Source organism: Tursiops truncatus, chromosome 5 (genome assembly GCF_011762595.2).
Source record: "Tursiops truncatus isolate mTurTru1 chromosome 5, mTurTru1.mat.Y, whole genome shotgun sequence".
NCBI classification, from domain to species: domain Eukaryota; kingdom Metazoa; phylum Chordata; class Mammalia; order Artiodactyla; family Delphinidae; genus Tursiops; species Tursiops truncatus.
This window is the reverse complement of record NC_047038.1, coordinates 4,788,619-4,812,314: the sequence shown is the minus strand read 5'-3', so window position 1 is coordinate 4,812,314 and position 23,696 is coordinate 4,788,619. Positions and strand designations below refer to the sequence as shown.

General features: G+C 42.6%; 1 protein-coding gene across 6 annotated transcripts in view; it reads right to left on the bottom strand.

The window, feature by feature from the left end:
* Nucleotides 1-22,578, bottom strand: part of ELF2 (E74 like ETS transcription factor 2) — a 96,414-nt gene extending 73,836 nt beyond the window's left edge. For 4 of the 6 annotated variants that reach the window (XM_033856675.2, XM_033856678.2, XM_033856677.2 and 1 more), the window contains exon 1: nucleotides 20,038-20,177. The gene's annotated coding sequence lies outside the window, so the exon portion shown is untranslated. Of the gene's footprint in view, nucleotides 1-20,037; nucleotides 20,178-22,553 lie in introns of those variants that run through there. The other 2 variants (XM_033856676.2, XM_073804827.1) reach the window with 2 other exon arrangements.
* Between the last annotated feature and the right edge of the window lie 1,118 nt (nucleotides 22,579-23,696).

The following is a 23,696-nucleotide window of genomic DNA, read 5'->3' as shown; positions in this document are numbered from 1 at the left end:
GAGCCACCGCTTGGTCTGGGGTTAGAAGAAGGGGTGGAAACCGGCATAACAATAAGAGAAACAATTCTGAATCATGAATACTAAGTGAACTGTCAGGACTGAAAAAAACTGAGAAATGAGAGCAAACCTAAGTAGCAGTCAGAAGCAAATGCAGCTCAGACTATAACTTAGTTGCTTAGAATACAGACCACACTCTCATCAGAAACAGCTTACGTGTACGACTTTATTTACATAAAGTACAAAAACAAGGAAAACTCAATCTATGATACTCGAAATATGATACTACATTACAAAAGGCTACTATCACTAATACATAAGGAATGCTTAAAATAGAGAATAAGGGACCAAAAAGGAAAACAAGAGAAAAATATGAAAAACTGTGGTACAAAAAACTGTGGTATAAAAAATATGAAAATGTGAAAAACACGAACACACAATTCACAAAACCAGATACAAAAGTAGCCCTTAAACATAAGAAAAGATGTTCAAATTCACTCGTAGAGAAAGGCAAGTTTTTAAAAATTGAAATACCATTTCTCTCATCTATCAGATTGGTGAAAATTAAAATGCATATAACATTCTATTCTGTTGGTAAAACTGTGTCCATTTATACACTGCTGGTGGGAAGCAAGGTGACCCAACACTTTGGGAGGAGAATTTGGCAATATCTAACAAAACTACACATGTACTTACCTCTTAAAACAGCTTTATTGAGATATAATTCACGTATCACACAGTCCACCAAACGCATATAACTTAAAGGGTTTAGTATATGAATGAAGTACCATCATCACCACAATCTAAGTTTACAACATTCTCAGCACGTCACCCCCCAAAAACCCTCACGTCCATCAGCAGTCACTCCCCACCCTCCCCCACCCTCACGTCCTGGGCGATGCTAATCTACTTCCTACCTCTAGAGATTTGCTGTTCCGGCCATTTCATATAAACAGAATTTTAAATATGTGGACTTTTGTGACGGGTGTCTTTCACTCAGTACGTTTTCAGTATTCATCTATGTGTAACATGTATTAGTATTTCAATTCTGTTATTGCTGAATAATATTCCATTGCCTAGATATATCACATTTTATTTATCCATTCATCAGTCGGTGCAAAGTTGTTTCCACTTTTTGCCTATTATAAAATCATGCTGCTGGGGCTTCCCTGGTGGCGCCGTGGTTGAGAGTCCACCTGCCGATGCAGGGGACACGGGTTCCTGCCCCGGTCCGGGAAGATCCCACATGCCGCGGAGCGGCTGGGCCCGTGAGCCATGGCCGCTCAGCCTGCGCGTCCGGAGCCTGTGCTCCGCAACGGGAGAGGCCACAACAGTGAGAGGCCCGTGTACCGCCAAAAAATATATATATATATATGCTGCTATAAAAATTCATGTACAAGTTTTTGTGTAGACATATGTTTTCTTTTCTCTTAGTATATACTTAGGAATGGAATTGCTAGAACACATAGTAACTCTGTGCTTAATATTTTGAGAAAATGCCAAACTACATCATTTTATATTGTCATCAGCAGTGTATGAAGGTCCTAATTTCTCGACATCCCCATCAACCCATGTTGTAGGTAATCTGTTACGCAGCAATAGATAATTATTAACACATCATCTTGGTATATGCAATAAAAATCACTTGATAAATTTTATAATTAAAAGAAAAAAGCAGAGCTTCCCTGGTGGCACAGTGGTTGAGAGTCCACCTGCCGATGCAGGGGACACGGGTTCGTGCCCCAGTCCGGGAAGATCCCACATGCCACGGAGCGGCTGGGCCCGTGAGCCATGGCCGCTGCGCCTGTGCGTCCGGAGCCTGTGCTCCACAATGGGAGAGGCCACAGCAGTGAGAGGCCCACGTACCGCTAAAAAAAAAAAAAAAAAAAAGAAAGGAAAAAGCAGCCAAGACTCAATGGCAAAATATTTAAAACTTTTCCCCAATACTGGGAACAGAGCAAATATACCTACAATTGCCACTTCAATTCAAAACCACACTGGCAATCCTGACCAGCAGAGTTTGATAAGGAAAAATTAAAAGGCGTAAGAAATGGAAAGGAAGAGGGACTTCCCTGGCAGCTCAGTGCTTAAGAATCCGCCTGCCAATGCAGGGGGCAGGGGTTCGATCTCTGGTCCGGGAAGATTCCCACATGCCGCAGAGCAACTAAGCCCGTGCACCACAACTACTGAGCCTGTGCTCTAGAGCCCATGAGCCACAACTACTGAGCCCATGCTCTGCAACTACTGAAGCCCACGCTCTCTAGGGCTCACATGCCACAACTACTGAGCCCACGTGCTGCAACTACTGAAGCCCACGCGCCTGGAGCCTGTGCTCCGCAACAAGAGAAGCCACCGCAGTGAGAAGCCCGCGCACCACAACGAAGAGCAGCCCCTGCTCACTGCAACTAGAGAAAGCCCGCGTGCAGCAACGAAGACGCAACGCAGCCAAAAAATAAGTAAAATTTAAAAAGAAGAAAGAAATGTAAAGGAAGAAATGAAGCTACCATTGTTTGTAGATGTTAAGACTCTCTACATAGAAAACCCAAAAGAATCTTCAGATATTAGAAGAGGGTTTGCAAGATGTGTGGATACAGATGAATGCAGTAAGTCCCCCACATACGAAACTTCAAGCTGTGAACTTTCAAAGATGAGAAAGTGTGTTCACATGTCCAACCACATAAGTTAGTTCACATGTCTGGCATACACTGTCACATGCGTGCATCCTCTACAAGTGGTTGTGCTTTTGTGTACTTTACTGTACAGTACTGCACAGAGTACAGTAGTACGGTATCTTTATTTCAAGCCCAGGACCCAAATGTAGAACGGTACACAAAGGTTGCAGCAGCCGTTCAGAACGCAATCCAGTGCTACCGTGTCATCTATGACGAGGAAAAAAGAGCTACCACCCAGACATCACTGGATCATTTTTTCAAGAGGGTAGATAGAATTGAATCTAGCAATGAACCAGAACCTGGGCCATCAGCGTCAGGTGTGAGTGGAATTGCAGCTCGCCCTCCGTCTCCTATTGCGGACGATCCTGATTCAGCTCTACCATCTCCCACCTCCTCTCCCTCCTCCAGTCTGGAGCTCTCCTGGCCTGTTCACTCGATGCCAGCCCCTGGATGCCAGCTGTTGTACTGTACTACTGTACTTTTCAGGGTACTGTACCGTAAGATTAAAAAATGTTTTATTTTTTGTGTTTGTTTTTTATGTATTATTTATATGAAAAGTATTATAAACCTATTACAGGAAAGTACTATACAGCCGATTGTGTTAGCTGAGTTCCTAGGCTAACTTTGCTGGACTAACGAAAAAAATGGACTTACAAACGTGCGCTCGGAACGGAACTCGTTCGTATGTAGGGGACTTACCATATATAAAAATCAACTGTTTCTCTATGTACCCGCAACAAACAGAAAATATAATTTTTTAAAAGGATATCGTTTACAATAACCACAAAAATATAAGACTCCTAAGACTTGGGAATTCCCCGGCAGTTAGGGAACTGCTGTGGTGAGGACTCAGCGCTTTCACTGCCGTGGCCTGGGTTCAATCCCTGGTCAGGGAAAAAAAATCCCGCAAGCCACGTGGAGACACCTAAGACTCAATCTAACAAAGACCTCTACGGAGAAAATAAATAAATGTATTGAAAGAAATTAAAGAAATCTTGGGAATTCCCTGGCAGTCTTGGATAGGAAAGCTCAGTATCTTACAGATGTCAATGCTCAACAAATTCATCTAAGAAATTCAATATATGTCCAGTCAAAAATCCCACGACGGTTTTACAAAAACCTTGACAAAGATAGTTAAGGAAAAAAAGCAGGGGGGGGGATGTACAAGAACAAAGGGCAAAAGTGAGCCAAAACCCTCTGGAGAAGAACTGCCCTACCTAGTCTAGTCTATGGTAATTAGACAGTAAGTAATGGTGTAGACATAACCAAATATACCAATGGAACAGAATATAGAGGCCAGAAAAAGACCCATGCATATTGGAAACTTAATGTAGGAAGAGGCAGTGTTAACATCAATGGGAGAAAAAGACTATTAAATGATGCTGAGACAAGTGATTATCCATACAAGACAAAAATTAAATCACCATCTCTCACCATTCACAAAGTAAATTACAGGTGTACTAAAGACCCAAATATACACATTTTTTTCAAAATTAGAAGGAAATATAGAATATCTTCATGAACTCATAGTTAAGGAAAAATTACTTAATACATTACTTAATTACTTAATACATTACTAAAGTTGACTACACCAATTTTTAAAAAAAAATTCCTAACAATGCAAACCAAAAACAAAACCAAAAGACAAGACACTAGGAAAAGTAATTCCCCTCCCTCCAAAACAGGGGGAAAAAAGAACTCCCACTAATTAATAAGAAATATACACAACCAAAATCTATTAAGGATTTTAAAATAAATTATATTCAGTCATGCATGGCTAAATGTGATATAAATTCTTGTCAAGGTTCTAGTTCTCGGGAGTTCCCTGGTGGTCCAGTAGTTAGGACTCAGCGCTTTCACTGCCTGGGCCAGAGTCCAATCCCTGGTTAGGAAACTAAGACCCCTCCTGCAAACCGAGAGGCGCGGGCAAAAAAAAAAAAAAAAAAAAAAAAAAAACAGCTCTAGTTCTCATGCTGAATGATGCACTCATGTGTGTTTATCATATTATTAAAAATAAACAAACAGGGCTTCCCTGGTGGGGCAGTGGTTGAGAGTCCACCTGCCAATGCAGGGGACACGGGTTCGTGCCCCGGTCCGGGAAGATCCCACATGCTGTGGAGCGGCTAGGCCCGTGAGCCATGGCCATTGAGCCTGTGTGTCCAGAGCCTGTGCTCCACAACAGGAGAGGCCACAACAGTGAGAGGCCCACATACCGCAAAAAAAATAAATAAATAAATAAACAAACAACAGCCATTACTGGGCAAATTATTTGTGTCATGAATCAAGGATTATGATTCATCTAATTTTTACAACTGGGGTCCAAGGAGAGGTTGAAAACTGATTTTATTAGTTTCCCATCTAAAGTGTGAAATCCATTCACATGCATTGGTTCTTTTTAAATATGTTGTGTAAATTGAATAATATTTACTAATCCTTTGACAAACTTATTTACAATTTTCCAACAGGCTGTGTTCATTTTTTGACTTAATTGCTTCTTAATGCAATTCTTAATTTGTAAGAAAGCTGTGTCAGCATAGGGGGTCACAGTTACCTTACCTGCTATTGCAGCAAATATATCTAAACAACCTAATGGATCAGAAAGAGGAACGGCAATTCCATTCACAGGACATTTCAAGAAAAAGTAAAACTATAGGAACAGAAAACAGGTCAGTGGGAAGGCGTTATCTCAAAGGGCACAAGGAACTTTTGGGGGGTGATAGCAATGTTCTATATCTTGACTGTGGTGGTAACTGCATAATGATATGAATTTCTCAAAATCATGGAAGTGGGCTTCCCTGGTGGCGCAGTGGTTGAGAGTCCGCCTGCCGATGCAGGGGACGCGGGTTCCTGCCCCGGTCCGGGAGGATCCCACATGCCGCGGAGAGGCTGGGCCCGTGAGCCATGGCCGCTGGGCCTGCGCGTCCGGAGCCTGTGCTCCACAACGGGAGAGGCCACAGCAGTGAGAGGCCCGCGTACCGCAGAAAAAAAAAAAAAAATCATGGAAGTGTAAGGATGAATTTTACTACATGTGAACTAAACTTCAATAAATTTGACTTTAAAAGAAGGAGAGGACAATGCTGCAAATTAGAATTTAACCTATTAAAGAGATTCTTATTCAATATTAACATTATCATCATACTAAGAAGAACTGTAGCTTGTAATCTAAACTTATGTACAGTTTGACTCACAACTAGTACCTGCCTATGGAATCAGAAAATTCTCCCCCTCAAAAGCCTTATTATTCTTAGCCACTTTATTGGTAAAATTAAAGCTTTTAAATTTGGAACTCAATTCCTGAAATACTTCCGATTCATATTTTCATTGTTCTATTTTTTTAATTATCTACCAAGTCTGACAGGAATTATATATGTAGTTTATAATGCTAATATAATAATAGTCTCAACCATGTATTCTTCTATTTCTACGTTACTGAATCAAGCATTTTTATACATTGTCCTTTCACCCTTAAAATAACCCTGTGACATAGGTATAATTATTCCCCGTTACACGAGTACTATTTTAACAGTGTGCTTTACATTTAAGAGCTAGTACGACTAACAGTTAAGAGCCTACTGACCACTGTATCCCCAGAATACAGTAGGTACTCAATAAATATTTGTTGAATGTTGGCTTTACCTGTAACTACATAATCTTGGGCAGTTATTTATCTCTTTAAACTTCAATATCCTCACCCATAATAAGATAGTAAAACAACTCTATGAAGTCAGTGTGTTTAGTTCTTTTAATCCTTTACATAAAGTGCCTGGCACACTGTGAGTATTGAATGAATGTAACTTTATTATTATTATGTCTTTTATAGCATCAATCAGAGCTGTATCATATTGCCAAACCTTCCTATTAAGAATAAAGCAGTAACAGATGATTATACCTAAAACCTAGCTGCTCCTCATGCAAAACTGAGATGTTCATTCTTCTAACTTGTTAAAACAAAAATTAGTACATTTTAAAGGGATAAAAAGTAAACTAATGAATCTTTTAAAGAAAGAAGAATCCCCCTCTGAAAATGGAACTAAGTCTGAGCAGTATACAGTTGACAAATATTTGGGCCCACAGGTCAGGGCTGGAAATTATTTGGGCAGCAAGTGGTCATGTCATAGGACTTACTTTAGAGCAAGGTGACTGATCTAGATATTTTCAACTGCGTGCTAGAAATTTACAGTATAAGAGAAATTACATGAAATTACTGGAAGAGATCTTAGAGCTCATTTTATAGAAGAAATAGATTGAAGAGGCTAATTGGAAAATTAAGTAAAATATCGATAACTTGCCAACCATAAAACAATTCTGCATTTCAAGAGTCCCATACCATGGATAATAATATCTTAAAATCCTTATTTACTCACGGCCCTGAGTTCTGACACACAAAGTCACAGAATAACACATAGATAAGAAATGAACTTAGATAATCTGTGATTTCATCTAAGTTCTGTTTAAGGTATTTTGATGCTTTTCTTGCCAGGCATGTTTTGGTTGTTTTCTTCATCATCCAAAGAACTACAATGGCCAGGTTCCTGGGCGTAACCTCACAAATGCTGGTTTGTTCAATTTATTTTGTGATGGTGAAAATCTAAGAGGGAATTATCATCTTAAAATACTCTGAATAATCAAACATTAGAGTTATTTAAAGAACTGATGAGCAAAGAGATGGCAAGACAAAATCAACCTGACTGCGCTACCCACAATTACCACTGGAGCTAAAAATGATACTGCTGCCTAGCTATCTGTACTCCTTTAATATTTTGATCCTCCTAAACTCGGTTACCATTTCACACTGGCTCAAATTGTAGGGCCGTAATAATAAAGGCCATAATAAGTATATGGAGGAAGAGATCACATTAAGCACATCCTAGAATCTAACCTATCTTGAGGATGAAGATAAGCAACGAAGGTCTGATTTGATTTTTTTTTTTTTTTTGGCCACACTGCACAGCATGCATCAAACCCGCGCCCCCTGTAGCGGAAGCAGAGCCTTAACTACTGGACCACCAGGGAAGTCCCCAAAGGTCTCATTATTAATCAGTAACCCTAAACTTATATGAATATTCATTTCTAGACTTATTCTATGAACTATTTGTAAGAAATACTAAATGGTGGAAATAAATGTTTACCCTGTATATTCTGTGAATAAGCACACTTCCAAATCAAGTAAGAACCAGACAGGAGAATATGTACTAGGAGGCTCGGTTAGGGAAAAAGTAGCAATCAAAGCCACCGGCTTATCCCCTGACCATTGCACAGACGTTTAAGAAGTCTCAAATATGGTCACAATAGCCTCTTGTACATGCAAAGAGAGACACATAAAAGACTTAAAAGGCTTGTCTCAACTGGCTTAAGGTAGTCAAGCAACTGCTTTACAGGAAGCTGAAGCTACAGGTGATCAGGGTATATGGCAGATTCCCAGTCATCAGGAAGCCTAAAATCTACTTAGGTTCTATTCAGCAAAGCAAACTGGGGAAAGTTTTCTTTTTGAAGGAGAGATAAATTGCCAATGCAGCAACTGCCATCCTCAAGACCCTAGTGCACGACTTCCCTGGTGGCGCAGTGGTTAAGAATCCGCCTGCCAATGCAAGGGACACGGGTTCAATCCCTGCTCCGGGAAGATGCCACATGCTGTGGAGCAACTAAGCCCATGTGCCACAACTACTGAGCCTGCGCTCTAGAGCCCGTGAGCTACAACTACTGAGCCCGCGTGCCTAGAGCCCGTGCTCTGCAACAAGAGAAGCCACCGCAATGAGAAGCCCGCACACCACAACAAAGAGTAGCCCCCGCTCTCCGCAACTAGAGAAAGCCCGCGCGCAGCAACGAAGACCCAACGCAGACATAAATAAATAAATAAATTTATTTTTTAAAAAAAAGACCCTAGTGCAGATAATTCTAAAACCTTCGCCAACTTCTTCACTACCGTGACTTAAAAGGAAGCAAAGAACTGCTCTTCACAACAACCTTTTTAAATATTCTGGTTTGACAGGATATGAATTCATTAATGTGAATTTATCCTAGAGGTAACTGGATAACTAGCTCAGCTTAGAGTATATTTTCTTCTTCTTCCAAACAATGAAGGGATAACAGTAGTTAACATTTATAGAGCACTTACTCTATGCCAACATTATTCTAAACTCACTACATGTATTAACCTATTCAACTACACAATCCTACAAAACAGGTATAACTCCCCATTTTACATTTGGGGAAACTGAGGCACCAGGCGATTTTTTTTTTTTTTTTTTTTTTAAGTAACTTACTCAAGGTCAAACAAACAAATGAGAAAGTCAGAATTTCAACCTAAGCCGTCTGGCTCCAGACTCTGTGCTCTTAAAGTTTTTCTGCCTCATGATTATACAAGTGTTTTTAACATTGAAACTGTGAATGAATCATATAGAACCTCTCCCACCCCACCCCTGGGAGATTTTTCTACCTACTTCCTTTATTGACTCATAACATGAGCTGATTAGAAGGCTTAAAATATGCTAAATGGGAATTACATCTACCTTATCTACATAAGCATACATATTTTTTTTCCCTTTCCAAAAAAAGGGGGTGGCGGGAGGAGGGAATTAATTATTTAACTCACAAATTCTCCCATATAAGTTCTGTAGGCCTTAGGGAGAAAGTGACAGCATCAGAAATTCTTTCTCCTTTGGCCTCTTTAGGGTTGAGCTTTTTTTTTTTTAACATCTTTATTGGAGTATAATTGCTTTATAAGGGTGTTTTAGTTTCTGCTTTATAACAAAGTGAATCAGCTATACATATACATATATCCCCATATCCCCTCCCTCTTGCATCTCCCTCCTTCCCACCCTCCCTCTCCCACCCCTCTAGGTGGTCACAAAGCACCGAGCTGATTTCCCTGTGCTACAGGATGCTCCCCACTAGCTATCTGTTTTACATTTAGTAGTGTATATATGTCCATGCCACTCTCTCACTTTGTCCCAGTTTACCCTTCCCCCTCCCCGTGTCCTCAAGTCCTTTCTCTATGTCTGCGTCTTTATTCCTGTCCTGCCTCTAGGGTTCATCGGAACCATTTTTTTAGATTCCATATATATATGTGTTAGCATACGGTATTTGTTTTTCTCTTTCTGACTTACTTCAGAGCTTATTTTTTATTTGTTTTTTAGAAAGAAATGTTGGCCTGTAATTCTGTATTAGCAAGAAACAAAGATTCTCAGGTATAGACTTTATATGCTAATTAAGATTTACCCATATTTACCTGGAACCAAAATATAAACTTTCTCATAATGTTAAATAAAAAGGTCCCTGCAGAAGCAACTAGGGGAAAATGTGCACCCAGTCTCTCACTCTGAGGCCTAAACTATAACTATTTCCGAGATTATCTCCCTTTGCCTAATTAAGCCAAGGTTTATACCTTCCCCACAGGCTCTGGATCATGGGTGCTTACAGGGCCTGTAGAATGTATAATGAATAGATCAATGAACAAACGCATGCTTATTTTTATTTGAAGGACTAAATATCATCTTCGCCATTGTACCTGCGGCTCTAATCACTGGGCAAGAATCTCTGCCACTGCTATAACTGTACTACAAATTCAAAGTTTTACAGATAATGGGTTTTTGTCTTATTTTTAGATAGTTAAATTTCAAGGAAGAAGTTACTTTCCCTTCTATTCTTTACAAAGTTAAAATCATTCATAGAAAACCCTAGAAATATTTATTCACACTCAGAAGCTGTTAAACAATAAAATTATAGGACTTCTCTGGTGGCGCAGTGCTTAAGAATCCGTCTGCCAATGCAGGGGACACGGGTTCGATCCCTGGTCTGAGAAGATCCCACATGCCACAGATCAACCAAGCCCATGCGCTGCAACTACTGAGCCTGTGCTCCAGAGCCCACACGCTGCAACTACTGAGCCTGAGTGCTGCAACTACTAAAGCCTGCACGCCTAGAGCCCATGCTCCGCAACATGAGAAGCTACCACAATGAGAAGCCTTCACGCTGCAAGAAAGAGTAGCCCCCGCTCGCCGCAACTAGAGAAAGCCCACACGCAGCAACGAAGACCCAACGCAACCAAAAGTGAAAATAAAAAAAAGAATAAAATTATATAATGGGCTGTAAATTAACTCTTGCGTCAAGAATGAAGGTCGCTGCAATATTTTTCCACTGTTTTCCCACCACACTTAGAAAAAAATCTAAACTCTTTAACATGGTCTTTATAAAGATCAACCCAGGGGTAGCCCACCCCACCTCTCTGACCTCATTCATCCCTCATTTCTCTTTCACTGGCTTGCTGAGCTCCAGCCACACTGGCCCTATTCCTACAACACACCAAGCTCGTTCTGCACCTCCTGTTCTCTAGGCTACAGGGTCTTCCAGATCACCCACAGACTGAATGCTCCTCACACATCATGCAGATCTCACTTCAAACACCACCTCTTCAGAGAGACATTTCCTCCATGGCTCCCCTCCCCCAAATTATATCACATTTCCAGGTAGCTGCCCCTTCATTCTCTATTTGAGATCGCATTACCCTGTTTTATTTGTTCACTATATTTATCATTCTCTAAAATTATCTTGTTTATATGTTTAATGCATGTCTCCTCTAACAGAATATAAGGTTCCATGAGAACAAGTACTGCATTTATCTTGTTTACTACAATCTCTCAAGGACCTAAAATGAATAATACTATACTACTAAATGTACAGGCTCATATGAAGATTTTGATATCTTATAACGATTCTAACTCATTATATTGCTCTCTTAGGCTTCTTCCATTTTTTCCTACCAATTAGCACCCACCATGAGAGAATTAAGCAGCAAGAAATATGGACAAACAAGTAGACTTTATACTGTATGATCAGTTCAGGGAAGGAACTAAGGTTTCAGAATTAATGGCATGTCTTTCAAATTGTACACTGATCCTACTTTCCAATAAACACTAATAATTATAAATAAATTGTTAATTGTGTTTGAAAAGAAACTATCAGAGGAAATTCAGCATTTATGAGTAATATACTTTCATGCATATCATGAAATACAGATGAAAATATTGAATATAATTTAGAAATAAAGCAAACTCCATTTTAGGATTTAACACATAGTTTAGATATCATTTTCTATCTAAAATTTAATTTTATCTCCAAATACAGAAACCACGTTTAAAGAATTAAAGGAAAGTATGATAACTGTAACTCATATAACTCTTATCAATAAAGATACAGATATTATTTTAAAAAAGAATAAAATGGAAATCCTGGAGTTGAAAAGTATAACAATTCTAGAGCTGAAAAGTATTAAGAACCAAAATTTTAAATTCACTAGCAGAGTTCAAAAAGCAGATTGGAGGTGACAGAAGAAAGAGCCAATGCACTTGAAGATATATCAATAGAAATTACCAATTCTGAAAATCAGAAAAGAATTTTTTAAAAAAACCTTTCAATGAACAGAGCCTCAGAGACTTAGGAATACCATCAAGCATGCCAACTTACATGTAATGAGAGTCCCAGAAGAAAAGGAAAGAGAGAAAAGGATAGAAAAAATACTTGAAGAAACTATAGTTAGAACTTACCAAATGTTTAAAATATGGTTCTCTCTACATTTAAGTTTACTGAATCCAAAGTAGGATTAACACACAGAGATCCACACCTAGACATACCACAGTAAAATTCTTGACTAGGGGCTTCCCTGGTGGCGCAGTGGTTGAGAGTCCACCTGCCGATGCAGGGGACAGGGGTTCGTGCCCTGGTCCAGGAAGATCCCACATGCCGCGGAGCAGCTAGGCCCGTGAGCCATGGCCGCTGAGCCTGCGCGTCCGGAGCCTGTGCTCCGCAACGGGAGAGGCCACAGCAGTGAGAGGCCCGCATACAGCAAAAAAAAAAAAAAAAAAAAAAATTGTTGACTAAAGACAGGAAATCTTGAATGCACAAAAAGAAAAATAACTCATCAGAAACAATGAAGGCCAGAAAGCAGGAGACGACATATTCAAAATGCTAAAAGTAAACAAATGTAACAAAGTATTCTATATCCAGCAAAACTATTCTTCAAAAATAAAGGCAAAATAAAAACAATCCCAAAAAACAAAGACTGAGATAATTCATTAATAACAGACTTTCCTTACAAGAAATCCAAAAGGAAGTCCACCAGACTGAAAGGAATAACCAGCCCATAACTCAAATACATAAAAAGAAATAAAAATCACATAAACGGTAAATACATGGTAAATATTTTTTTTAAAAAAACCTTTTAAAATACTTGTTCTTCCCTTAACTATCTTTAAGACATACAGTTGCATTAAAATATTATAAAACTGTATTGTTGGGCTTCTAGAACATAAAAATTTAATATGCGTGACAATACTAACAGACAGGAGGGGGGGAGAAAATGGAGCAAATTTTCTATATTTTACTACAATTAAATTAGTCAATTCTGAAGTAAACTGTGATAAATTAAGACACACACTGTAATCCCTAAAGCAACCTAAGAAAATAACTAAAAAATCCAGTTAAGAAACTAACAAAGGAATTAAAATGATACCCTGGAAAATATCTAGTAACTCCAGAACAGGGAGTAGAAGACAATCAAAAAAATAAAAAAGAAATGAGATGTATGGAAAGTAACTAGCAAAACTGCATAAATCTGAATATCAACTATTACATTAAACGTGAACAGATTAAACCTTCCAATCAAAAGGCAGAAGTGGTCAAACTATTTTTTTAAATAGGCATTTGAACTATATACTGTAAGATACACTTTAGATTCGAAAACAAATAAGTTGAAAGTAAAAAGACAGAAAAAGATACAGAATGCAAACAGTAAGCACAAGAGAGCTGGATTAGCTACACTAACACCAGACGAAATACTACTATAAGGTGTATGTATGTGTATTATTATATATGTATATCATACCTAACACCAGTGCCCCAAAAATATGAAGCAAAAATTGACAGAACAGGCCTCCCCTGGTGGTGGAGTGGTTGAGAACCCGGCTGCCAATGCAGGGGACACGGGTTCGAGCCCTGGTCCGGGAAGATCCCACATGCTGCGGAGCAACTAAGCCCCGTGCACTACAACTACTGAGCCTGTGCTCTAGAGCCCGTGAGCCACAGCTACTGAGCCTGTGCTCTAGAGCCCGTGGGCCACAACTACTGAGCCCACGTGCTGCAACTACTGAAGCCCGCACGCCTAGAGCCCATGCTCCGCCATAAAAGAAGCCACCACAATGAGAAGCCCACGCACCACAAGGAAGAGTAGCCCCCACTCACCACAACTAGAGAAACCCTGCACGCAGCAACGAAGACCCAATGCAGCCAAAGATAAATAAATAAATAACTTTATAAAAAAATTAGAACTGAAAGGAAAAATAGACACTTCAATAATAATAGAGATTTTAGAATCTCACTCTCAGTAATTAATAGAATAGCTAGACAGAAAATAAGCACAAAGAACCAACTTGACCTGACACCTATGAAACATTCCACCCAACAAAACCTTTCTAGCACACATAGAACATTCTTTTTTTTTTCTTTTCATTTTATTTATTTATTTATTTATTTTGGCTGCATCGGGTCTTAGTTGCAGCATGAGGGATCTTTCGTTGCCGTGCACAGGCTTCTCTAGCTGTGGTGCGCGGGCTTCTCTCTAGTGCGGCATGTGGGTTTTTTTCTCTAGTTGTGGTGCATGGGCTCCAGGGCGCATCGGCTCCATAGTTTGCGGCACACAGCCTCTCTTGTTGAGGCACAGGGGCTTAGTTGCCCTGCGGGCTTAGTTGCCCCACGGCATGTGGGATCTTAGTTCCACGACCAGGGATTGAACCTGTATCCCCTGCATTGGAAGGTGGATTCTTTACCACTGGACTACCAGGGAAGTCCAGAACATTCTTCATAATAGATTACATACTAGGCCATAAGAATGTCTCAATAAATTTAAAATGAGAAAAATACAAAGTATATTCTCTTACTACAGGGGAATTAAATTAGAAATCAGCAACAATGAAATTTAGGGAATCCCCAAATAATTGGAAATTAAACAATACATTTCTAAATAACCCATGGGTCAAAGAAGAAATCACAGAGGAAATTAGGAAATATGAATGAAAATTTTAAAAAGCAGAACATATAAAAACATATGGCAGCTAACAACGTTTGGAAGGAAACGTAGGCCTATATCAGAAAAGAAGAAAGATCTCAAATCAACAACCTAAGCTTCTACCTTAAGAAACCAGAAAGAGAAAAGCAAACAAAATCTCAAGCAAGAAGGGAGGAAATTATAAAGATTAAAATGGAAATCAGTGAAGTAGAAAACAGAAAAACAACTGAGAAAAAAACAATTAAACCATAACTTTTTACTTTGAAAAGAGCAACAAAACTGACAAACCTTTAGCTAAAATGACCAAGTAAAAAAGAGAGAAGACACATGCTGCCAAAATTAGGAATGAAAAAGCAAAAGATACTACCTGTGCTTGCAAAATTAAAAGCATATATAGGAATATTATAAAGTGTATGCCAAAAATATTAAATAGCTTAGATGAAATAGACAAATCCCTAGAAACACAATTACCAAAACTAATAATTTAAAACTTAGCAAAAAATCTGAATAGATCTATAACAAGTAAAGAAACTGAATTAGTAGTTTAAAAATTTCCCAAAAAGAAAAATCGAGGCCCAGATGCCTTACTGGCGACTTCTATCAAATATATTCAAAGAGGCAGCAATACCAATCCTTCACAAACTCTTACAGAAAATAGAAGAGGGAACATTTCCGAATTTATTCTGGGATTAATATGTATTACTATATTACAAAATCCAAAGACATCACAAGAAAACTACAGACCAGTATCTTCCATAAATATAGACACAAAAATGTTCAATTAAACATTAGCAAACTAAATCCAGCAACATATAATAAGAATTATATACCATGACCAAGTGGGATTTATCCCAGGAATATAAGGCTGGTTTAGTTGCTAAAAATCAATTAATATTATACACTATATTAGCGGAATAAAGGACAGAAACCACATGATCATCTCAGACATTAAGGTGACCAACCATTCTGGTTTGTCTGGGACTGAAGGGTTTCCCAAGATGCAGGTCTTCCAGCACTAAAACCAGGACAGTCGTGAGCAAACCGCAACAGCTGGTCTTGCTAAGAGATGCAGAAAAAGCATCTGATAAAATCCAATACCCATTCATGATAAAAACTCTGAACAAAACAGAATTAAAAAGGACACTTCTACCATGTATAGAAATCTGCTATACAACACTCTGTTTATAGTTAGCAACACTGTACTGTATTCTTAAAAAGTTAAGAGGGTAGATCTCATGTTAAGTTTTCTTACCACAATAACATTTTTTTTTAATTTTTAAGTAAAAGATTTATACACTGAAAAGTTTAAAACATCACTTCGAAAAATTAAAGATCAATACATTTTTTAAAAATTTCATGTTCATGTATTAGGAGACTCAATATTGTAAGATGGTAATTCATCCCAAACTGATCTACAGATTCAATGCATTCCCCATCAAAATTCCAAAACTTTTTTCGCAGATACTGACAAGTCGATTTTAAAATTTTTATATATAACCCACAATAGCCACAATTTTCAAAGGTAAGAACAAAATTTAAGAGCTTACACTACCTGTTTTCATAAATTACCATAATGCACAGTAATCAAGACAGGGTGGTACTAGCCAAAGGACAGACATACAGATAACGAAACAGAACTGAAAGTCCAGAATTAAATATTTACAATTACAATCAATGGAGAAATGACAGTCTTTTCAACAAACGGTGCTAAGACAACCCATATATAACAGGTGAATTTAGACCCTTATTTCACACCATACTCAAAAATTAACTCAAAATAGATCACAAATCTACATATAATAGCAAAATCTATAAAACATCTAGAAGAAAACAAAGGAGAAAATCCTCAAGATCTTGGATGAGGGAGAGTTCTTAAACAACAAAAGCATGATCCATAAAAGAAAAATTGGGAAATTAAGCTCCATCAAAATTAAAACTTTTGTGCTTCAAAAGACTCCAGTAAAAATGAAGAAAAGAAAAAAGCCACAAACTGGGAGAAAATATTTGTAAATCATGTATCTAAGAAAGGACTTACATCCAGAATGTATAAAAAACTCTTATAACTCAATTATAGTAAGACAACTGGCAAAAGATTTGAATAGCTATTTCACCCAAAAGGATATATGAATGAATATCATATGAAAAAATGCTTAACACCTTACATCTTTAGGAAAAATGCAAATTAAAATCACAATGACTTAAGCACTTCACACCCAGTACAATGGCTAAAATAAAACAGACAGACAATAACAAGTGTTGACAAAGGTGTGAAAAAACTAACTCTCACACATCGCTGTCAGGAATATAAAATGTAAGCCCACTTTCAAAAACAGTTTGGCAGCTTCTTCAAAAGTTAAACAGATGACCCAGCAATTCTATTCCTAGGCATCTACCCAAGAGAATGAAACCATATGTCCACATAAAGACTCACACTCAAAACTTTCAAGCTTCATTATTTGCAACAGTCAAAAAACTGGAAACAATCCAAATGCCCATCAACTGGTCAACAGATAAACAAAATATGGTATAACCACACATTAAAATACTATTCAGTAATAAAAAGGAACAAAATACTGACACATGCTACAATATGGATGACTCTCCAAAACACTATGCTAAGTGAAAGGAGCTGGACGCAGAAGACTACATACTGTACGTTTCCATTTATGCGTAAGATAAAGGCAAATCTACAGAAACGAAACACAAATCAGTGGTTGCCTGGGGCCAGGAGTGAGAATAAGGGTTAACAGCAAACAGGCTAGAGAGAATCTTCAGAAGTGATAACACGTTCTAAAATTGGCTTGTGGTGATAATTTAAGAACTCAATATATTTATTAAAAATCATTGAATTTTCACTCAGGATTAATTTTTTGGTATTAAATGATAACTCAAAAAGCTAATTTTAAAAAAAAGTGTATATATCCAAGAGAAATGAAAACATATCCACACAAAAACTTGTACACAAGTGTGCGTAGCAGCATTACTTGTAATAGCTAAAGAGTAGAAACTCAAATGTCCATCAACTAATTAATGGATACATAGTATGTGGTATATCCATACAATGGAATATTACTCAGCAGTAAAAAAAATTGAAATAATGACACGTTACAATGTGGATGAACTCTGAACACATTACGCTAAATCAAAGAATGCAATTATGAAGATCACACATTGTAGGATTCCATTTATAGAAAATGTTCAGAGTAGGCAAATCTACAGAGACAGAAAGTAGTTAGCGGCTGCCTAGGGCTGGGGGTTCTGGGGGGAAATTGAGAGTGACAGCTAATGGGTATGAGGCTCCTTTTTGGGGGGTGATGAACATGTTTTAAAATGGATGATGGTGATAGTTTCACAACTCTGTGAATATATTAAAAACCACTGAACTGTACACTTTAAATTGGTGAATCGAATGGTAGGTGAATTATATCCCAATAAAGCTGTTATCAACAACAACAGCAATAAACCTCGGTGTACGATCTGTGAGCAGGTGAAGCCATCAGCGCTGGTAAGGCCCTACCACAGCTGCAGTTACCTATCTACTTAGGACAGAAGAATCTCAAAGTTACAAATTCTTTCCAACCTACTGTGATTATTTTGTAAATGAATTTATGTGTCTGAAATTAAAAGCAATGATTCATCAAAGCAATTAGTTCAGTCACTAAGCTTAAAAAACAGATTGATATTAAATTTTCAAATTTCAAATGCCCAAGATATATCATTTTCTACTTCGTGTGTTTACTAGGAGATATCAATATTCATATGAGCTCACTGTGTAAACTGTATTACATCATATTTAAACTTTATTCCTAAACCCCTTTAAATGTAATTCAATAGTTTCCAGTCTTATATAAAGTCATTCTACCTTTGGAAGAAAGGAAGAAACTCTGAAGCTCAAATATCCAAACCTATCTTAGTAAAGCATACATTCTTCTGTGCATTCTGTCACTATTCTGTGATTATGGCACTAGACAAAGTACATCATTTACCTCTCGATATAGACCCACAGATAAAAAGAAAAAGCAAATCTGATTACCAAACACCAGATTACTGTTCTATCGTCACCGGATTAAAATTTAAACCACACGGCTGAAATAAATGTTCATGAAGACAAAAAAGGGGGTGAAATTCAGTTTTACAATAAAGTGTTCCCCTCTTACTCCTTTAATGAAGTACTAAGAACGTAAAGAAAGGCTATTCTGCACCGTAGCCAGCTCCTAGAAAAAAGAGTGCCCGGGACGCTGGCACATGGGAAACACTAGGAACTATGCAACCTGGATTACTCCTGGGGTACTGGAATATTTTCCTTTATTGACATGGAATAAAAATGCCCAAGTAGAGCAAGAGGGGACTCGGCTGCCCTGCTCGCAAAGCTCGCAAAGCTGCTCGGGCAGTCAGTACCAGCCCTGGCCGAGCCCTTACCGTCCTCCTCCCGCGTCCTCCCCGCCCCCCCACCCCGCCAGCATCCAGGAGCAAGGTCCCTGAGGGCCAGCTTCGCGAAGAGAGGATCCAGAAGGCGGTCACTGGACGCGCGTGTTACAGAGCCCGTTTTTGTTTTGTTTAAAAAGCAGATTCCTATCAGAGCCCAGCCTCCCCACTCCCGGGGGGATAGGGGGAAGTGGCAGCAGGGGGCCGGCGTGCAGAGCGAGAATAAAAGAATGACCGAGTACAACCTGCCGTGCCAGCTAACACCGGAGGGCAGGAAAGGTAAGAGGCGGCGATGAGGCCCGAAGGGGAAGGAAACTGGTCTCCAGTCCTCCACGCCACCCCACGCGGCCGGAGCCTCCCAGGTCCCGCCCCGGGCTCGCCGCCCTGCCCCGGCGCCGGCCGCAGCCTCCCGCCCTCCCCGACCCTCCCAGGACGCGCTTCCTCCGGAGCCGGACCCCCGCCCTGGCCTCCTCGCGGGATAAGGCGGGTCAGTTCAGTCCGCTTCTCGGCAGAGGTGACTCGCGCGGCGGTGTAAACACTGCGAGACCAGCTGCGCGCGGCCCATCCCCCCCGCCGGGGTCCGTAACCTCTTCGCGCAGCCCTGCCCGGCGCCCCGCGCTCTCCGCGGGCGGGCGCGCCGCCCGCCTTCCCCTTTCTCCAAGTCCCGCTCCCCGACCGCTGCCCGGGGGCACTCAGCCTCCTTCCCCAGCTCCCGGCCGGTGTCACCGCCACAGCCTCTGGAAAACCCTCCGCAAACCCCGGAGCCAACAACACAGGCGCGGGGCGGGGGCGCGGAGGGAGGCGGTGGCACTCGGGACGGCGAGCCTTTCTCGCCGCACCCTCCGCGCTCCCTCGCACCAGCCTCGGCGGCCCGCGCGCTCTTACCTGTTCTCCGCGTCGCCCGGGAAGACCGCCGCGTCGCCTTCCCTCCCGGCAGGGCCGCGGACTAGCCGCCGCCGCCGCCGCCGTTGGCCGGGCGTCCGGAGGGAGCCGGGGCCTCCCCGGCTGCCCGAGCCGCTCCACTGGGAGAGGAGGAGACAAAACAGCGGCGCGCCGCCCCGCGCAGAGCCCCCCGCCCGCGCCGCCCCGCCGAGCCCCCCCAACCGCCGAGGCGACGGCGGCGACACTGAGCCCGGCGCGGGGAGCAATGGTGGCCCCCGCCCTCGCCCCGCTCCCGGCCCCCTCCCTCCCTCCACCCCCCGCCTCGGCTCCTCCCCCTCGGCCTCCAGCCGCCGCCAACAGGACAGTCGAGTCCGCCTCCCCCACCCCGCCCGCTCAGAGCGCTCCTCCCCTCCCCACGCGGCGAGGGGGGGCGGCACCGCCAGTCACCGCCGCGCCTGTCAAACCCGGGCCGGCTATTTATACCCCGCGGGGACCCGCCGCCCTCGGCCCCCACCAGCCGGCCCACCAGGCCTCGATGGCTCTCTCGAATCTCGCCCGCCCTGTAGCCCCCAACTTCTCCCAAGCACGCCTTCTCAGGTAAAGACTCTCGCCACTTCTCCCGCTCCCTGCTCGGGGCTCCCCCATCCTGCTCCCGACTCCGGCCCCGGCCCGGGACTGGCGCGGGGGCTCCCAAGCGCGGGCAGGCGTGTAGGGGCGCGCGTGCACCTGCAGCGGCCGCCGGCCCGGAGCGCACGCACACACCCTCGCCACTCTCTGAGGTCCCACGCGGGCGCCGGCTGTCACCCTATCCCCAGCTCCGGACTCCCGCCCTTCTCCTCAAGGGATTGCTCTGCACTCAGGCAGCCTGACAGTCAGTGGGGGCCGGAGGTCGTTGAAACTCCTAGCCCGGGTCCCTCCCGTCTGGACTCCAAAGCCTGGGCTAAGTAGAAGGTGGGGCCGCGGGCGGTCCGGAGCGCGCCCCCGGCCCCGCCCCGGCCCGTGACGTTCGTGGAGCCCCGCCCCGGCCGCCTAGCGCCCCTCCGCGCCGCCGGCTCCTCCTCCTCCTCCTCCTCCTCCTCCTCCTCCTCCTCCTCCTCCTCCTCCTCCTGCTCCTCCTGCTCGCTTGCAAACGCCCGGCCTAGTACCCCCGCGGACCCCGCCCCATTCCCAGAAATTACCACCCGCCCAACGGCCGGGCCGCGCGGCGGTTGGTGCCCGCTTTAACTGACGGGCGGGCGGCGGGGCTCAGCGCGCAGCTGCGGAGCGCGGCGGGCGGTCCCTTGGCTCAGCCCCGAAAGCTGCGGGCGCCCGCCCCGGGCCATTGTCGCTGCTCGCTCGGTCGGCGACGGACGGAGAAGTACCCTAAGTCCGAGGATCGTCGGCGCGAGAATGAGGGAGTGGGTGAGCGCGGGAGGATTTTGGTGCCTGCGAATTCGAAAATGAAAACCCAGCTGTAGCCGCATGCTTCTGGTTTCCCCACTTTCACACAAAGGGGAACCTCTGAGCAGGGCACTCACGCGCCTTCAAGTGCACAAAAGCCAATGACACGGTGCCCGGGATTGTCCTGCATTTGGAGCGCCTCATTAATGATCTTTCTTACGCCCAGTTCTGCACACAAACGCCTCAATCTCTTCCCCCACCACTACAGTTGGCCGGCGCCGCATTGGCTTGTATTTGTTTAACAAAGAACAGTGACTGTCCCGGTGCGCGTGGGGACCGACTCTGGTCCCCTCTCGGGCTCCTGCAGCCGCCCTCCGGTGGACCTGGCGCAGTACTGATTCGCCAGGTTCGTTTCCCGGCTCCAGACTCACTCCTTTTGCGGCTCCACAGCCAGTCCTGAGCGTAGAAGAAACCCAGAGGAATACAAGTGGTATCTGTTCTTGAAAGTGACGTGGGAACCATGGAGATAACCCTAGAGTAGGGCTCAAACGTCAAAGGCCCTACTGATTGAAGTCCCTGAAGAGCCGAAGAATTTAATGATCTCTTTCTTTTTTTAAGCTAATAATGCCTGTTTATTTACCGGGGAGCGGAGGCGGGGGCGGGGGAGGGGGGGAAGAGGGGCATTCTTTCTCTCCTATCCTAAAAAGCAACTCTGGGTACTTCTTAAGAGATTTTTACTTTTAAACGTAGGGGAAATCTGGATAGCAAATAGGGTTAGTCAGAGAGATCCCCTGAACTCAGATGAAGTTTTATGGATTCCTGAGTTGTATGTAAAACATAGCGATTCTTGCCACTCTTTTGAACTAAAGGATTTATAAAGCCTTATAACATTGAAACCTTTTATGCACATTAAACAGAACACTACAAACAGCACCCTTTCTAGGGCAGTATTCCTAATCCCCTATTTCCTGCTAAGAAACAAACAAACAAAAAACCTATCATTTAAGGGAACCATTGTCCACTTTGATATTTGTAAGGACTTAATAATCAGCACTACTGCATCTCCATGACCCTAGCATGGCATATTAAGGAGCATGCAACAACAACGCCTGATTTCTATAGTTAGGAACAGATCTCACCTGCTGGGGCAAATCATTCCTGTTTGCAGCTAACATGAGAAGAAATGTATCTCCTCTACCGTCAGTTGGAAGTAAGCTGGAAAGTCCCAGGAAGAAACAGTGGTAAATAACATTAGTGTTCCCGATTTTTCACTGCTCCATGCGCACCCTTTGAAATGTGGTTTTGTAGCTCCTCTCATGAGAGACAGACTGTTTCTGCACTCCACAGACGTTGGGCTTAGACCGTTCCACTTGCTTTTGGCCAAAGGAATATGGGTGATAGTGTGACAGTTCTGAGCCTGACCTTAGGAGGTATTGCATGTTGCTGCTTGCCTCTCTCACATGTGCCTTTCACAATATGAAGAACATGCCTGGGAAGTCTGCTAGTACAAGAAGAATGAGAGACATGGGGGGGGGTCTAGAACCACCCCCAGCTTGAAGCCAGTGACCTGCAAAAAAAAAAAAAAAAAAAAAAAAGATTGTTATTTTAAGCACTGTGTTTTGGGGTGTTTTGCTACCCGGAATTAGTGTTGCTCTCACTGACCGGTACAATAGGAAATGGAGCAATCTGCTGCTTTTTTTTTTTAATTTATTTTTGGCTGCGTTGGGTCTTCGTTGCTGCGCGCGGGCTTTCTCTAGTTGCGGCGAGCAGGGGGCTACTCTTTGTTGCGGTGCGTGGGCTTCTCATTGCGGTGGCTTCTCCTGTTGTGGAGCATGGGCTCCAGGTGCGGGCTCAGTACTTGTGGCTCGCGGGCTCTAGAGCGCAGGCTCAGTACTTGTGGCTCACGGGCTCTAGAGCGCAGGCTCAGTACTTGTGGCGCACGGGCTTAGTTGCTCTGCAGCATGTGGGATCTTCCCGGACCAGGGCTCGAACCCATGTCCCCTGCCTTAGCAGGCGGATTCTTAACCACGGCGCCACCAGGGAAGTCCCACAATCTGCTCTCTTGACCTTGAAGGTGCCAAATTTGATGTCTCTTTGACAGTGGGTCTTGGAAAGACACATCCCTTGTGGAAGCCAGTGAAGAAAGAAACCCAGAAAGTTTGTAGCAAAGCATTCTAAAGAATTCAGTAGGAAAGGGCTGATGTGGCCAGTAGTCCTAGAATAATCACAGAATAGGAGAGCTCTATGTGGTAACTAGATTGCTGTTGCTTCTGTTTTTTATA